Source organism: Pristiophorus japonicus, unplaced genomic scaffold, assembly GCF_044704955.1.
Source record: "Pristiophorus japonicus isolate sPriJap1 unplaced genomic scaffold, sPriJap1.hap1 HAP1_SCAFFOLD_429, whole genome shotgun sequence".
NCBI lineage: Eukaryota > Metazoa > Chordata > Chondrichthyes > Pristiophoridae > Pristiophorus > Pristiophorus japonicus.
In genome coordinates this window covers 172116-189192 of record NW_027254190.1, presented here as the reverse complement: position 1 = coordinate 189192, position 17077 = coordinate 172116, and the positions used below count along the sequence as shown (strand labels likewise).

General features: G+C 49.5%; 9 non-coding genes across 9 annotated transcripts; all 9 read right to left on the bottom strand.

Annotated features, from left to right (window-relative positions):
• Positions 1-857: 857 nt before the first annotated feature.
• Positions 858-950, bottom strand: trnay-gua (transfer RNA tyrosine (anticodon GUA)). The gene is made up of 2 exons: positions 914-950; positions 858-893 (listed from the first exon to the last, which is right to left on the bottom strand). It is a non-coding gene; the product is annotated as a tRNA-Tyr (tRNA).
• A 2240-nt stretch (positions 951-3190) lies between these two features.
• Positions 3191-3283, bottom strand: trnay-gua (transfer RNA tyrosine (anticodon GUA)). The gene is made up of 2 exons: positions 3247-3283; positions 3191-3226 (listed from the first exon to the last, which is right to left on the bottom strand). It is a non-coding gene; the product is annotated as a tRNA-Tyr (tRNA).
• Positions 3284-4434: 1151 nt separating this feature from the next.
• Positions 4435-4527, bottom strand: trnay-gua (transfer RNA tyrosine (anticodon GUA)). The gene is made up of 2 exons: positions 4491-4527; positions 4435-4470 (listed from the first exon to the last, which is right to left on the bottom strand). It is a non-coding gene; the product is annotated as a tRNA-Tyr (tRNA).
• A 2241-nt stretch (positions 4528-6768) lies between these two features.
• trnay-gua (transfer RNA tyrosine (anticodon GUA)) lies at positions 6769-6861 on the bottom strand. The gene is made up of 2 exons: positions 6825-6861; positions 6769-6804 (listed from the first exon to the last, which is right to left on the bottom strand). It is a non-coding gene; the product is annotated as a tRNA-Tyr (tRNA).
• Positions 6862-8016: 1155 nt separating this feature from the next.
• Positions 8017-8109, bottom strand: trnay-gua (transfer RNA tyrosine (anticodon GUA)). The gene is made up of 2 exons: positions 8073-8109; positions 8017-8052 (listed from the first exon to the last, which is right to left on the bottom strand). It is a non-coding gene; the product is annotated as a tRNA-Tyr (tRNA).
• A 2240-nt stretch (positions 8110-10349) lies between these two features.
• On the bottom strand, positions 10350-10442 carry trnay-gua (transfer RNA tyrosine (anticodon GUA)). Its single transcript has 2 exons — positions 10406-10442; positions 10350-10385 (listed from the first exon to the last, which is right to left on the bottom strand). It is a non-coding gene; the product is annotated as a tRNA-Tyr (tRNA).
• Positions 10443-12682: 2240 nt separating this feature from the next.
• Positions 12683-12775, bottom strand: trnay-gua (transfer RNA tyrosine (anticodon GUA)). The gene is made up of 2 exons: positions 12739-12775; positions 12683-12718 (listed from the first exon to the last, which is right to left on the bottom strand). It is a non-coding gene; the product is annotated as a tRNA-Tyr (tRNA).
• A 1151-nt stretch (positions 12776-13926) lies between these two features.
• Positions 13927-14019, bottom strand: trnay-gua (transfer RNA tyrosine (anticodon GUA)). Its single transcript has 2 exons — positions 13983-14019; positions 13927-13962 (listed from the first exon to the last, which is right to left on the bottom strand). It is a non-coding gene; the product is annotated as a tRNA-Tyr (tRNA).
• Positions 14020-16260: 2241 nt separating this feature from the next.
• On the bottom strand, positions 16261-16353 carry trnay-gua (transfer RNA tyrosine (anticodon GUA)). The gene is made up of 2 exons: positions 16317-16353; positions 16261-16296 (listed from the first exon to the last, which is right to left on the bottom strand). It is a non-coding gene; the product is annotated as a tRNA-Tyr (tRNA).
• Between the last annotated feature and the right edge of the window lie 724 nt (positions 16354-17077).

Sequence of the window (17077 nt, the reverse complement as noted above, 5' to 3'; positions counted from 1 at the left end):
CAGCACCCAAATGTAATGTATGGGATTGCTGACCGCAGCTAAACATACTGAACTGCTTTTGAATGTACTGTACAAATTCTTTTGGCTTCTCTCACCTCATATATCCATCTTTGCAAAAATCAAGAAGTCTTGCTTCTGACATGGCAGAAAATGGTTTGCTGGGCTTTGGCCCATCTGCCGTGAACTCAGTGAGTGACACGTGAGATCACGTTTCTTTCTGGAGAATTGCCCTGAGCCAAAAGCAGAGTGGAGAATGCGGGCATCGATCCCGCTACCTCTCACATGCGAAGCAAGCGCTCTACCATTTGAGCTAATTCCCCAGTAGCTTCTTGCAGTTGAGCCTCGTTTGCTTCTCAGTCGCCTTTTCGCACTCGTCTCCAAGCTGCTCCACGACCATCAGAGAAAACCTATTTGAGGATTGGCCCACTCCTTCAATGCATTGTATCCAATCGACATTGCGGAGCAGCATCGAGCGAGCAACAGCAGGACGGGAAGCCACAGTAACGAAGAAAGAAGCCGAGAAGAGCACGAGACCACGGAAGGGAAGCGAGGTGACCGGCAAGTAGCGGCCGCCCTGTGTGTGAGGGAGCAGGCGAGAGCGCTGTCTGACTGATAGCCAACTTGTTTTGCCTGAAAGGGAGTGCTGAGTGCTTTGAAGTGTTGCTGCTCAATGGCACTCTCTGCTGGTGAGCAGACACAAATGCTCAAGCATAACAGCTGTGTGAAGGTGGATGCAGAGTGCATTAAGGTTTGAGACGAGAAAAGTGGTGTCCTGCGTCTTCAGGGCAACATGATGCATCATAAAGTGAAGAGAGCTGGTTTGAGTGAATTGCTGCTTAATCCAAAAGAACACCAGCTCCTTCGAGCCGGAATTGAACCAGCAACCTAAGGATAATCTTGCTGCATATTGCTACTACAGTCCTCTGCTCTACCAACTGAGCTATCAAAGGAAAGCTGCAAAGATGCTTCTGTGTGATGATTGTTTTCCCAGCGCATGTTGACGCATCTGGCCTCATGGAGTGGCCTGTGCGTCTTCAGTACCAGCCCATGCTGCAGCGCTGTGAGACTGTGAACCGCCAGCTACTCTTTACAGCCTGGAAAACGCGTGTGACTAACAATCACAAGAGTGTAGCTTTGACTTCTTATCAGGCTCGCACATTTTTTGCAAGCTGTGCATTATGAATTTAAAGACCTTGCAAGCTGCCCTACTTGGTCGTGCTGCCTGGCGGCTTGCATGGCAAGTGCCTTCTTCGTGCAGCAGGCAGCGTATGTATCAGTCTGCTCAATCGAAGGTCCTGAGTTAAATGCTCAGAAAAGGAATCAATGCTAAAAAGTCGTTCTTTTAGCTTCTTTCACTTCATATATCCACCTTTGCAAAAATCAAGAAGTCTTGCTTATGACATGGCAGAAAAAAGTTTGCTGTGCTTTGACCCATCTGGCGTGAACTCAGTGACACGTGAGACCACGTTTCTTTCTGGAGAATTGCCCTGAGCCAAAAGCAGAGTGGAGAATGCGGGCATCGATCCCGCTACCTCTCACATGCTAAGCGAGCGCTCTACCATTTGAGCTAATTCCCCAGCAGCTTCTTGCACGTTGCCCTCGTTTGCTTCTCAGTCGCCTTTTCGCACTCGTCTCCAAGCTGCTCCACGACCATCAGAGAAAACCTATTTGAGGACTAGCCCACTCCTTGTATCCAATCGACATTGCGGAGCAGCAGCGAGCGAGCAACAGCAGGACGCGAAGCCACAGTAACGAAGAAAGAAGCCGAGAAGAGCACGAGACCGCGAAAGGGAAGCGAGGTGACCGGCAAGTAGCGGCCGCCCTGTGTGTGAGGGAGCAGGCGAGAGCGCTGTCTGACTGATAGCCAACTTGTTTTGCCTGAAAGGGAGTGCTGAGTGCTTTGAAGTGTTGCTGCCCACGTCTGCGTGTTGCAGACTGGCGCAATCCAAGATCCAGGATTACGTGCTGAGGGACGCACTTAAAACTGGTACTGTCGCCGCAAAGGCACGGTGGGGAAGGGCCACAGTTTAAAGACCTTCTGCCACGGTAAACCCGGGGGCAGGAATCAGTACACAACTCCCCTCGGGCTGTACTTGCAACTTCTTTTTCGTGTACATGGAGCACCATGATCTGCAAACACCTATGTAGTGCCATGTACAATGTAAGGTCTGTTTCGTAATGCACGTTGAAAAGAAAAAAATGTAAACGTACCGTCACCCATTCCGTGTACTGTATAGTGACACATGTAATGTAATTTTGTTGAATGTACTACAAGGTATCCCGTATTGTACTTGATCTGAAAAGCAAGGAAATGTATAGAACGGAACTGCCGTCAGCACCCAAATGTAATGTATGGGATTGCTGACCGCAGCTAAACATACTGAACTGCTTTTGAATGTACTGTACAAATTCTTTTGGCTTCTCTCACCTCATATATCCATCTTTGCAAAAATCAAGAAGTCTTGCTTCTGACATGGCAGAAAATGGTTTGCTGGGCTTTGGCCCATCTGCCGTGAACTCAGTGAGTGACACGTGAGATCACGTTTCTTTCTGGAGAATTGCCCTGAGCCAAAAGCAGAGTGGAGAATGCGGGCATCGATCCCGCTACCTCTCACATGCGAAGCAAGCGCTCTACCATTTGAGCTAATTCCCCAGTAGCTTCTTGCAGTTGAGCCTCGTTTGCTTCTCAGTCGCCTTTTCGCACTCGTCTCCAAGCTGCTCCACGACCATCAGAGAAAACCTATTTGAGGATTGGCCCACTCCTTCAATGCATTGTATCCAATCGACATTGCGGAGCAGCATCGAGCGAGCAACAACAGGACGGGAAGCCACAGTAACGAAGAAAGAAGCCGAGAAGAGCACGAGACCACGGAAGGGAAGCGAGGTGACCGGCAAGTAGCGGCCGCCCTGTGTGTGAGGGAGCAGGCGAGAGCGCTGTCTGACTGATAGCCAACTTGTTTTGCCTGAAAGGGAGTGCTGAGTGCTTTGAAGTGTTGCTGCTCAATGGCACTCTCTGCTGGTGAGCAGACACAAATGCTCAAGCATAACAGCTGTGTGAAGGTGGATGCAGAGTGCATTAAGGTTTGAGACGAGAAAAGTGGTGTCCTGCGTCTTCAGGGCAACATGATGCATCATAAAGTGAAGAGAGCTGGTTTGAGTGAATTGCTGCTTAATCCAAAAGAACACCAGCTCCTTCGAGCCAGAATTGAACCAGCAACCTAAGGATAATCTTGCTGCATATTGCTACTACAGTCCTCTGCTCTCCCAACTGAGCTATCAAAGGAAAGCTGCAAAGATGCTTCTGTGTGATGATTGTTTTCCCAGCGCATGTTGACGCATCTGGCCTCATGGAGTGGCCTGTGCGTCTTCAGTACCAGCCCATGCTGCAGCGCTGTGAGACTGTGAACCGCCAGCTACTCTTTACAGCCTGGAAAACGCGTGTGACTAACAATCACAAGAGTGTAGCTTTGACTTCTTATCAGGCTCGCACATTTTTTGCAAGCTGTGCATTATGAATTTAAAGACCTTGCAAGCTGCCCTACTTGGTCGTGCTGCCTGGCGGCTTGCATGGCAAGTGCCTTCTTCGTGCAGCAGGCAGCGTATCAGTCTGCTCAATCGAAGGTCCTGAGTTAAATGCTCAGAAAAGGAATCAGTGCTAAAAAGTCGTTCTTTTAGCTTCTTTCACTTCATATATCCACCTTTGCAAAAATCAAGAAGTCTTGCTTATGACATGGCAGAAAAAAGTTTGCTGTGCTTTGACCCATCTGGCGTGAACTCAGTGACACGTGAGACCACGTTTCTTTCTGGAGAATTGCCCTGAGCCAAAAGCAGAGTGGAGAATGCGGGCATCGATCCCGCTACCTCTCACATGCTAAGCGAGCGCTCTACCATTTGAGCTAATTCCCCAGCAGCTTCTTGCAGGTTGCCCTCGTTTGCTTCTCAGTCGCCTTTTCGCACTCGTCTCCAAGCTGCTCCACGACCATCAGAGAAAACCTATTTGAGGACTAGCCCACTCCTTGTATCCAATCGACATTGCGGAGCAGCAGCGAGCGAGCAACAGCAGGACGCGAAGCCACAGTAACGAAGAAAGAAGCCGAGAAGAGCACGAGACCGCGAAAGGGAAGCGAGGTGACCGGCAAGTAGCGGCCGCCCTGTGTGTGAGGGAGCAGGCGAGAGCGCTGTCTGACTGATAGCCAACTTGTTTTGCCTGAAAGGGAGTGCTGAGTGCTTTGAAGTGTTGCTGCTCAATGGCACTCTCTGCTGGTGAGCAGACACAAATGCTCAAGCATAACAGCTGTGTGAAGGTGGATGCAGAGTGCATTAAGGTTTGAGACGAGAAAAGTGGTGTCCTGCGTCTTCAGGGCAACATGATGCATCATAAAGTGAAGAGAGCTGGTTTGAGTGAATTGCTGCTTAATCCAAAAGAACACCAGCTCCTTCGAGCCGGAATTGAACCAGCAACCTAAGGATAATAATGCTGCATATTGCTACTACAGTCCTCTGCTCTACCAACTGAGCTATCAAAGGAAAGCTGCAAAGATGCTTCTGTGTGATGATTGTTTTCCCAGCGCATGTTGACGCATCTGGCCTCATGGAGTGGCCTGTGCGTCTTCAGTACCAGCCCATGCTGCAGCGCTGTGAGACTGTGAACCGCCAGCTACTCTTTACAGCCTGGAAAACGCGTGTGACTAACAATCACAAGAGTGTAGCTTTGACTTCTTATCAGGCTCGCACATTTTTTGCAAGCTGTGCATTATGAATTTAAAGACCTTGCAAGCTGCCCTACTTGGTCGTGCTGCCTGGCGGCTTGCATGGCAAGTGCCTTCTTCGTGCAGCAGGCAGCGTATCAGTCTGCTCAATCGAAGGTCCTGAGTTAAATGCTCAGAAAAGGAATCAGTGCTAAAAAGTCGTTCTTTTAGCTTCTTTCACTTCATATATCCACCTTTGCAAAAATCAAGAAGTCTTGCTTATGACATGGCAGAAAAAAGTTTGCTGTGCTTTGACCCATCTGGCGTGAACTCAGTGACACGTGAGACCACGTTTCTTTCTGGAGAATTGCCCTGAGCCAAAAGCAGAGTGGAGAATGCAATGCGGGCATCGATCCCGCTACCTCTCACATGCTAAGCGAGCGCTCTACCATTTGAGCTAATTCCCCAGCAGCTTTTTGCAGGGTGCCCTCGTTTGCTTCTCAGTCGCCTTTTCGCACTCGTCTCCAAGCTGCTCCACGACCATCAGAGAAAACCTATTTGAGGACTAGCCCACTCCTTGTATCCAATCGACATTGCGGAGCAGCAGCGAGCGAGCAACAGCAGGACGCGAAGCCACAGTAACGAAGAAAGAAGCCGAGAAGAGCACGAGACCGCGAAAGGGAAGCGAGGTGACCGGCAAGTAGCGGCCGCCCTGTGTGTGAGGGAGCAGGCGAGAGCGCTGTCTGACTGATAGCCAACTTGTTTTGCCTGAAAGGGAGTGCTGAGTGCTTTGAAGTGTTGCTGCCCACGTCTGCGTGTTGCAGACTGACGCAATCCAAGATCCAGGATTACGTGCTGAGGGACGCACTTAAAATTGGTACAGTCGCCGCAAAGGCACGGTGGGGAAGGGCCACAGTTTAAAGGCCTTCTGCCACGGTAAACCCGGGGGCAGGAATCAGTACACAACTCCCCTCGGGCTGTACTTGCAACTTCTTTTTCGTGTACATGGAGCACCATGATCTGCAAACACCGATGTAGTGCCATGTACAATGTAAGGTCTGTTTCGTAATGCACGTTGAAAAGAAAAAAATGTAAACGTACCGTCACCCATTCCGTGTACTGTATAGTGACACATGTAATGTAATTTTGTTGAATGTACTACAAGGTATCCCGTATTGTACTTGATCTGAAAAGCAAGGAAATGTATAGAACGGAACTGCCGTCAGCACCCAAATGTAATGTATGGGATTGCTGACCGCAGCTAAACATACTGAACTGCTTTTGAATGTACTGTACAAATTCTTTTGGCTTCTCTCACCTCATATATCCATCTTTGCAAAAATCAAGAAGTCTTGCTTCTGACATGGCAGAAAATGGTTTGCTGGGCTTTGGCCCATCTGCCGTGAACTCAGTGAGTGACACGTGAGATCACGTTTCTTTCTGGAGAATTGCCCTGAGCCAAAAGCAGAGTGGAGAATGCGGGCATCGATCCCGCTACCTCTCACATGCGAAGCAAGCGCTCTACCATTTGAGCTAATTCCCCAGTAGCTTCTTGCAGTTGAGCCTCGTTTGCTTCTCAGTCGCCTTTTCGCACTCGTCTCCAAGCTGCTCCACGACCATCAGAGAAAACCTATTTGAGGATTGGCCCACTCCTTCAATGCATTGTATCCAATCGACATTGCGGAGCAGCATCGAGCGAGCAACAGCAGGACGGGAAGCCACAGTAACGAAGAAAGAAGCCGAGAAGAGCACGAGACCACGGAAGGGAAGCGAGGTGACCGGCAAGTAGCGGCCGCCCTGTGTGTGAGGGAGCAGGCGAGAGCGCTGTCTGACTGATAGCCAACTTGTTTTGCCTGAAAGGGAGTGCTGAGTGCTTTGAAGTGTTGCTGCTCAATGGCACTCTCTGCTGGTGAGCAGACACAAATGCTCAAGCATAACAGCTGTGTGAAGGTGGATGCAGAGTGCATTAAGGTTTGAGACGAGAAAAGTGGTGTCCTGCGTCTTCAGGGCAACATGATGCATCATAAAGTGAAGAGAGCTGGTTTGAGTGAATTGCTGCTTAATCCAAAAGAACACCAGCTCCTTCGAGCCGGAATTGAACCAGCAACCTAAGGATAATCTTGCTGCATATTGCTACTACAGTCCTCTGCTCTACCAACTGAGCTATCAAAGGAAAGCTGCAAAGATGCTTCTGTGTGATGATTGTTTTCCCAGCGCATGTTGACGCATCTGGCCTCATGGAGTGGCCTGTGCGTCTTCAGTACCAGCCCATGCTGCAGCGCTGTGAGACTGTGAACCGCCAGCTACTCTTTACAGCCTGGAAAACGCGTGTGACTAACAATCACAAGAGTGTAGCTTTGACTTCTTATCAGGCTCGCAGATTTTTTGCAAGCTGTGCATTATGAATTTAAAGACCTTGCAAGCTGCCCTACTTGGTCGTGCTGCCTGGCGGCTTGCATGGCAAGTGCCTTCTTCGTGCAGCAGGCAGCGTATGTATCAGTCTGCACAATCGAAGGTCCTGAGTTAAATGCTCAGAAAAGGAATCAGTGCTAAAAAGTCGTTCTTTTAGCTTCTTTCACTTCATATATCCACCTTTGCAAAAATCAAGAAGTCTTGCTTATGACATGGCAGAAAATGGTTTGCTGGGCTTTGACTCATCTGGCGTGAACTCAGTGACACGTGAGACCACGTTTCTTTCTGGAGAATTGCCCTGAGCCAAAAGCAGAGTGGAGAATGCGGGCATCGATCCCGCTACCTCTCACATGCTAAGCGAGCGCTCTACCATTTGAGCTAATTCCCCAGCAGCTTCTTGCAGGTTGCCCTCGTTTGCTTCTCAGTCGCCTTTTCGCACTCGTCTCCAAGCTGCTCCACGACCATCAGAGAAAACCTATTTGAGGACTAGCCCACTCCTTGTATCCAATCGACATTGCGGAGCAGCAGCGAGCGAGCAACAGCAGGACGCGAAGCCACAGTAACGAAGAAAGAAGCCGAGAAGAGCACGAGACCGCGAAAGGGAAGCGAGGTGACCGGCAAGTAGCGGCCGCCCTGTGTGTGAGGGAGCAGGCGAGAGCGCTGTCTGACTGATAGCCAACTTGTTTTGCCTGAAAGGGAGTGCTGAGTGCTTTGAAGTGTTGCTGCTCAATGGCACTCTCTGCTGGTGAGCAGACACAAATGCTCAAGCATAACAGCTGTGTGAAGGTGGATGCAGAGTGCATTAAGGTTTGAGACGAGAAAAGTGGTGTCCTGCGTCTTCAGGGCAACATGATGCATCATAAAGTGAAGAGAGCTGGTTTGAGTGAATTGCTGCTTAATCCAAAAGAACACCAGCTCCTTCGAGCCGGAATTGAACCAGCAACCTAAGGATAATCTTGCTGCATATTGCTACTACAGTCCTCTGCTCTACCAACTGAGCTATCAAAGGAAAGCTGCAAAGATGCTTCTGTGTGATGATTGTTTTCCCAGCGCATGTTGACGCATCTGGCCTCATGGAGTGGCCTGTGCGTCTTCAGTACCAGCCCATGCTGCAGCGCTGTGAGACTGTGAACCGCCAGCTACTCTTTACAGCCTGGAAAACGCGTGTGACTAACAATCACAAGAGTGTAGCTTTGACTTCTTATCAGGCTCGCACATTTTTTGCAAGCTGTGCATTATGAATTTAAAGACCTTGCAAGCTGCCCTACTTGGTCGTGCTGCCTGGCGGCTTGCATGGCAAATGCCTTCTTCGTGCAGCAGGCAGCGTATGTATCAGTCTGCTCAATCGAAGGTCCTGAGTTAAATGCTCAGAAAAGGAATCAGTGCTAAAAAGTCGTTCTTTTAGCTTCTTTCACTTCATATATCCACCTTTGCAAAAATCAAGAAGTCTTGCTTATGACATGGCAGAAAAAAGTTTGCTGTGCTTTGACCCATCTGGCGTGAACTCAGTGACACGTGAGACCACGTTTCTTTCTGGAGAATTGCCCTGAGCCAAAAGCAGAGTGGAGAATGCGGGCATCGATCCCGCTACCTCTCAAATGCTAAGCGAGCGCTCTACCATTTGAACTAATTCCCCAGCAGCTTCTTGCAGGTTGCCCTCGTTTGCTTCTCAGTCGTCTTTTCGCACTCGTCTCCAAGCTGCTCCACGACCATCAGAGAAAACCTATTTGAGGACTAGCCCACTCCTTGTATCCAATCGACATTGCGGAGCAGCAGCGAGCGAGCAACAGCAGGACGCGAAGCCACAGTAACGAAGAAAGAAGCCGAGAAGAGCACGAGACCGCGAAAGGGAAGCGAGGTGACCGGCAAGTAGCGGCCGCCCTGTGTGTGAGGGAGCAGGCGAGAGCGCTGTCTGACTGATAGCCAACTTGTTTTGCCTGAAAGGGAGTGCTGAGTGCTTTGAAGTGTTGCTGCCCACGTCTGCGTGTTGCAGACTGGCGCAATCCAAGATCCAGGATTACGTGCTGAGGGACGCACTTAAAATTGGTACAGTCGCCGCAAAGGCACGGTGGGGAAGGGCCACAGTTTAAAGGCCTTCTGCCACGGTAAACCCGGGGGCAGGAATCAGTACACAACTCCCCTCGGGCTGTACTTGCAACTTCTTTTTCGTGTACATGGAGCACCATGATCTGCAAACACCTATGTAGTGCCATGTACAATGTAAGGTCTGTTTCGTAATGCACGTTGAAAAGAAAAAAATGTAAACGTACCGTCACCCATTCCGTGTACTGTATAGTGACACATGTAATGTAATTTTGTTGAATGTACTACAAGGTATCCCGTATTGTACTTGATCTGAAAAGCAAGGAAATGTATAGAACGGAACTGCCGTCAGCACCCAAATGTAATGTATGGGATTGCTGACCGCAGCTAAACATACTGAACTGCTTTTGAATGTACTGTACAAATTCTTTTGGCTTCTCTCACCTCATATATCCATCTTTGCAAAAATCAAGAAGTCTTGCTTCTGACATGGCAGAAAATGGTTTGCTGGGCTTTGGCCCATCTGCCGTGAACTCAGTGAGTGACACGTGAGATCACGTTTCTTTCTGGAGAATTGCCCTGAGCCAAAAGCAGAGTGGAGAATGCGGGCATCGATCCCGCTACCTCTCACATGCGAAGCAAGCGCTCTACCATTTGAGCTAATTCCCCAGTAGCTTCTTGCAGTTGAGCCTCGTTTGCTTCTCAGTCGCCTTTTCGCACTCGTCTCCAAGCTGCTCCACGACCATCAGAGAAAACCTATTTGAGGATTGGCCCACTCCTTCAATGCATTGTATCCAATCGACATTACGGAGCAGCATCGAGCGAGCAACAGCAGGACGGGAAGCCACAGTAACGAAGAAAGAAGCCGAGAAGAGCACGAGACCACGGAAGGGAAGCGAGGTGACCGGCAAGTAGCGGCCGCCCTGTGTGTGAGGGAGCAGGCGAGAGCGCTGTCTGACTGATAGCCAACTTGTTTTGCCTGAAAGGGAGTGCTGAGTGCTTTGAAGTGTTGCTGCTCAATGGCACTCTCTGCTGGTGAGCAGACACAAATGCTCAAGCATAACAGCTGTGTGAAGGTGGATGCAGAGTGCATTAAGGTTTGAGACGAGAAAAGTGGTGTCCTGCGTCTTCAGGGCAACATGATGCATCATAAAGTGAAGAGAGCTGGTTTGAGTGAATTGCTGCTTAATCCAAAAGAACACCAGCTCCTTCGAGCCGGAATTGAACCAGCAACCTAAGGATAATCTTGCTGCATATTGCTACTACAGTCCTCTGCTCTACCAACTGAGCTATCAAAGGAAAGCTGCAAAGATGCTTCTGTGTGATGATTGTTTTCCCAGCGCATGTTGACGCATCTGGCCTCATGGAGTGGCCTGTGCGTCTTCAGTACCAGCCCATGCTGCAGCGCTGTGAGACTGTGAACCGCCAGCTACTCTTTACAGCCTGGAAAACGCGTGTGACTAACAATCACAAGAGTGTAGCTTTGACTTCTTATCAGGCTCGCACATTTTTTGCAAGCTGTGCATTATGAATTTAAAGACCTTGCAAGCTGCCCTACTTGGTCGTGCTGCCTGGCGGCTTGCATGGCAAGTGCCTTCTTCGTGCAGCAGGCAGCGTATGTATCAGTCTGCTCAATCGAAGGTCCTGAGTTAAATGCTCAGAAAAGGAATCAATGCTAAAAAGTCGTTCTTTTAGCTTCTTTCACTTCATATATCCACCTTTGCAAAAATCAAGAAGTCTTGCTTATGACATGGCAGAAAAAAGTTTGCTGTGCTTTGACCCATCTGGCGTGAACTCAGTGACACGTGAGACCACGTTTCTTTCTGGAGAATTGCCCTGAGCCAAAAGCAGAGTGGAGAATGCGGGCATCGATCCCGCTACCTCTCACATGCTAAGCGAGCGCTCTACCATTTGAGCTAATTCCCCAGCAGCTTCTTGCACGTTGCCCTCGTTTGCTTCTCAGTCGCCTTTTCGCACTCGTCTCCAAGCTGCTCCACGACCATCAGAGAAAACCTATTTGAGGACTAGCCCACTCCTTGTATCCAATCGACATTGCGGAGCAGCAGCGAGCGAGCAACAGCAGGACGCGAAGCCACAGTAACGAAGAAAGAAGCCGAGAAGAGCACGAGACCGCGAAAGGGAAGCGAGGTGACCGGCAAGTAGCGGCCGCCCTGTGTGTGAGGGAGCAGGCGAGAGCGCTGTCTGACTGATAGCCAACTTGTTTTGCCTGAAAGGGAGTGCTGAGTGCTTTGAAGTGTTGCTGCCCACGTCTGCGTGTTGCAGACTGGCGCAATCCAAGATCCAGGATTACGTGCTGAGGGACGCACTTAAAACTGGTACTGTCGCCGCAAAGGCACGGTGGGGAAGGGCCACAGTTTAAAGGCCTTCTGCCACGGTAAACCCGGGGGCAGGAATCAGTACACAACTCCCCTCGGGCTGTACTTGCAACTTCTTTTTCGTGTACATGGAGCACCATGATCTGCAAACACCTATGTAGTGCCATGTACAATGTAAGGTCTGTTTCGTAATGCACGTTGAAAAGAAAAAAATGTAAACGTACCGTCACCCATTCCGTGTACTGTATAGTGACACATGTAATGTAATTTTGTTGAATGTACTACAAGGTATCCCGTATTGTACTTGATCTGAAAAGCAAGGAAATGTATAGAACGGAACTGCCGTCAGCACCCAAATGTAATGTATGGGATTGCTGACCGCAGCTAAACATACTGAACTGCTTTTGAATGTACTGTACAAATTCTTTTGGCTTCTCTCACCTCATATATCCATCTTTGCAAAAATCAAGAAGTCTTGCTTCTGACATGGCAGAAAATGGTTTGCTGGGCTTTGGCCCATCTGCCGTGAACTCAGTGAGTGACACGTGAGATCACGTTTCTTTCTGGAGAATTGCCCTGAGCCAAAAGCAGAGTGGAGAATGCGGGCATCGATCCCGCTACCTCTCACATGCGAAGCAAGCGCTCTACCATTTGAGCTAATTCCCCAGTAGCTTCTTGCAGTTGAGCCTCGTTTGCTTCTCAGTCGCCTTTTCGCACTCGTCTCCAAGCTGCTCCACGACCATCAGAGAAAACCTATTTGAGGATTGGCCCACTCCTTCAATGCATTGTATCCAATCGACATTGCGGAGCAGCATCGAGCGAGCAACAACAGGACGGGAAGCCACAGTAACGAAGAAAGAAGCCGAGAAGAGCACGAGACCACGGAAGGGAAGCGAGGTGACCGGCAAGTAGCGGCCGCCCTGTGTGTGAGGGAGCAGGCGAGAGCGCTGTCTGACTGATAGCCAACTTGTTTTGCCTGAAAGGGAGTGCTGAGTGCTTTGAAGTGTTGCTGCTCAATGGCACTCTCTGCTGGTGAGCAGACACAAATGCTCAAGCATAACAGCTGTGTGAAGGTGGATGCAGAGTGCATTAAGGTTTGAGACGAGAAAAGTGGTGTCCTGCGTCTTCAGGGCAACATGATGCATCATAAAGTGAAGAGAGCTGGTTTGAGTGAATTGCTGCTTAATCCAAAAGAACACCAGCTCCTTCGAGCCAGAATTGAACCAGCAACCTAAGGATAATCTTGCTGCATATTGCTACTACAGTCCTCTGCTCTCCCAACTGAGCTATCAAAGGAAAGCTGCAAAGATGCTTCTGTGTGATGATTGTTTTCCCAGCGCATGTTGACGCATCTGGCCTCATGGAGTGGCCTGTGCGTCTTCAGTACCAGCCCATGCTGCAGCGCTGTGAGACTGTGAACCGCCAGCTACTCTTTACAGCCTGGAAAACGCGTGTGACTAACAATCACAAGAGTGTAGCTTTGACTTCTTATCAGGCTCGCACATTTTTTGCAAGCTGTGCATTATGAATTTAAAGACCTTGCAAGCTGCCCTACTTGGTCGTGCTGCCTGGCGGCTTGCATGGCAAGTGCCTTCTTCGTGCAGCAGGCAGCGTATCAGTCTGCTCAATCGAAGGTCCTGAGTTAAATGCTCAGAAAAGGAATCAGTGCTAAAAAGTCGTTCTTTTAGCTTCTTTCACTTCATATATCCACCTTTGCAAAAATCAAGAAGTCTTGCTTATGACATGGCAGAAAAAAGTTTGCTGTGCTTTGACCCATCTGGCGTGAACTCAGTGACACGTGAGACCACGTTTCTTTCTGGAGAATTGCCCTGAGCCAAAAGCAGAGTGGAGAATGCTGGCATCGATCCCGCTACCTCTCACATGCTAAGCGAGCGCTCTACCATTTGAGCTAATTCCCCAGCAGCTTCTTGCAGGTTGCCCTCGTTTGCTTCTCAGTCGCCTTTTCGCACTCGTCTCCAAGCTGCTCCACGACCATCAGAGAAAACCTATTTGAGGACTAGCCCACTCCTTGTATCCAATCGACATTGCGGAGCAGCAGCGAGCGAGCAACAGCAGGACGCGAAGCCACAGTAACGAAGAAAGAAGCCGAGAAGAGCACGAGACCGCGAAAGGGAAGCGAGGTGACCGGCAAGTAGCGGCCGCCCTGTGTGTGAGGGAGCAGGCGAGAGCGCTGTCTGACTGATAGCCAACTTGTTTTGCCTGAAAGGGAGTGCTGAGTGCTTTGAAGTGTTGCTGCTCAATGGCACTCTCTGCTGGTGAGCAGACACAAATGCTCAAGCATAACAGCTGTGTGAAGGTGGATGCAGAGTGCATTAAGGTTTGAGACGAGAAAAGTGGTGTCCTGCGTCTTCAGGGCAACATGATGCATCATAAAGTGAAGAGAGCTGGTTTGAGTGAATTGCTGCTTAATCCAAAAGAACACCAGCTCCTTCGAGCCGGAATTGAACCAGCAACCTAAGGATAATCTTGCTGCATATTGCTACTACAGTCCTCTGCTCTACCAACTGAGCTATCAAAGGAAAGCTGCAAAGATGCTTCTGTGTGATGATTGTTTTCCCAGCGCATGTTGACGCATCTGGCCTCATGGAGTGGCCTGTGCGTCTTCAGTACCAGCCCATGCTGCAGCGCTGTGAGACTGTGAACCGCCAGCTACTCTTTACAGCCTGGAAAACGCGTGTGACTAACAATCACAAGAGTGTAGCTTTGACTTCTTATCAGGCTCGCACATTTTTTGCAAGCTGTGCATTATGAATTTAAAGACCTTGCAAGCTGCCCTACTTGGTCGTGCTGCCTGGCGGCTTGCATGGCAAGTGCCTTCTTCGTGCAGCAGGCAGCGTATCAGTCTGCTCAATCGAAGGTCCTGAGTTAAATGCTCAGAAAAGGAATCAGTGCTAAAAAGTCGTTCTTTTAGCTTCTTTCACTTCATATATCCACCTTTGCAAAAATCAAGAAGTCTTGCTTATGACATGGCAGAAAAAAGTTTGCTGTGCTTTGACCCATCTGGCGTGAACTCAGTGACACGTGAGACCACGTTTCTTTCTGGAGAATTGCCCTGAGCCAAAAGCAGAGTGGAGAATGCAATGCGGGCATCGATCCCGCTACCTCTCACATGCTAAGCGAGCGCTCTACCATTTGAGCTAATTCCCCAGCAGCTTTTTGCAGGTTGCCCTCGTTTGCTTCTCAGTCGCCTTTTCGCACTCGTCTCCAAGCTGCTCCACGACCATCAGAGAAAACCTATTTGAGGACTAGCCCACTCCTTGTATCCAATCGACATTGCGGAGCAGCAGCGAGCGAGCAACAGCAGGACGCGAAGCCACAGTAACGAAGAAAGAAGCCGAGAAGAGCACGAGACCGCGAAAGGGAAGCGAGGTGACCGGCAAGTAGCGGCCGCCCTGTGTGTGAGGGAGCAGGCGAGAGCGCTGTCTGACTGATAGCCAACTTGTTTTGCCTGAAAGGGAGTGCTGAGTGCTTTGAAGTGTTGCTGCCCACGTCTGCGTGTTGCAGACTGACGCAATCCAAGATCCAGGATTACGTGCTGAGGGACGCACTTAAAATTGGTACAGTCGCCGCAAAGGCACGGTGGGGAAGGGCCACAGTTTAAAGGCCTTCTGCCACGGTAAACCCGGGGGCAGGAATCAGTACACAACTCCCCTCGGGCTGTACTTGCAACTTCTTTTTCGTGTACATGGAGCACCATGATCTGCAAACACCTATGTAGTGCCATGTACAATGTAAGGTCTGTTTCGTAATGCACGTTGAAAAGAAAAAAATGTAAACGTACCGTCACCCATTCCGTGTACTGTATAGTGACACATGTAATGTAATTTTGTTGAATGTACTACAAGGTATCCCGTATTGTACTTGATCTGAAAAGCAAGGAAATGTATAGAACGGAACTGCCGTCAGCACCCAAATGTAATGTATGGGATTGCTGACCGCAGCTAAACATACTGAACTGCTTTTGAATGTACTGTACAAATTCTTTTGGCTTCTCTCACCTCATATATCCATCTTTGCAAAAATCAAGAAGTCTTGCTTCTGACATGGCAGAAAATGGTTTGCTGGGCTTTGGCCCATCTGCCGTGAACTCAGTGAGTGACACGTGAGATCACGTTTCTTTCTGGAGAATTGCCCTGAGCCAAAAGCAGAGTGGAGAATGCGGGCATCGATCCCGCTACCTCTCACATGCGAAGCAAGCGCTCTACCATTTGAGCTAATTCCCCAGTAGCTTCTTGCAGTTGAGCCTCGTTTGCTTCTCAGTCGCCTTTTCGCACTCGTCTCCAAGCTGCTCCACGACCATCAGAGAAAACCTATTTGAGGATTGGCCCACTCCTTCAATGCATTGTATCCAATCGACATTGCGGAGCAGCATCGAGCGAGCAACAGCAGGACGGGAAGCCACAGTAACGAAGAAAGAAGCCGAGAAGAGCACGAGACCACGGAAGGGAAGCGAGGTGACCGGCAAGTAGCGGCCGCCCTGTGTGTGAGGGAGCAGGCGAGAGCGCTGTCTGACTGATAGCCAACTTGTTTTGCCTGAAAGGGAGTGCTGAGTGCTTTGAAGTGTTGCTGCTCAATGGCACTCTCTGCTGGTGAGCAGACACAAATGCTCAAGCATAACAGCTGTGTGAAGGTGGATGCAGAGTGCATTAAGGTTTGAGACGAGAAAAGTGGTGTCCTGCGTCTTCAGGGCAACATGATGCATCATAAAGTGAAGAGAGCTGGTTTGAGTGAATTGCTGCTTAATCCAAAAGAACACCAGCTCCTTCGAGCCGGAATTGAACCAGCAACCTAAGGATAATCTTGCTGCATATTGCTACTACAGTCCTCTGCTCTACCAACTGAGCTATCAAAGGAAAGCTGCAAAGATGCTTCTGTGTGATGATTGTTTTCCCAGCGCATGTTGACGCATCTGGCCTCATGGAGTGGCCTGTGCGTCTTCAGTACCAGCCCATGCTGCAGCGCTGTGAGACTGTGAACCGCCAGCTACTCTTTACAGCCTGGAAAACGCGTGTGACTAACAATCACAAGAGTGTAGCTTTGACTTCTTATCAGGCTCGCACATTTTTTGCAAGCTGTGCATTATGAATTTAAAGACCTTGCAAGCTGCCCTACTTGGTCGTGCTGCCTGGCGGCTTGCATGGCAAGTGCCTTCTTCGTGCAGCAGGCAGCGTATCAGTCTGCTCAATCGAAGGTCCTGAGTTAAATGCTCAGAAAAGGAATCAGTGCTAAAAAGTCGTTCTTTTAGCTTCTTTCACTTCATATATCCACCTTTGCAAAAATCAAGAAGTCTTGCTTATGACATGGCAGAAAAAAGTTTGCTGTGCTTTGACCCATCTGGCGTGAACTCAGTGACACGTGAGACCACGTTTCTTTCTGGAGAATTGCCCTGAGCCAAAAGCAGAGTGGAGAATGCGGGCATCGATCCCGCTACCTCTCACATGCTAAGCGAGCGCTCTACCATTTGAACTAATTCCCCAGCAGCTTCTTGCAGGTTGCCCTCGTTTGCTTCTCAGTCGTCTTTTCGCACTCGTCTCCAAGCTGCTCCACGACCATCAGAGAAAACCTATTTGAGGACTA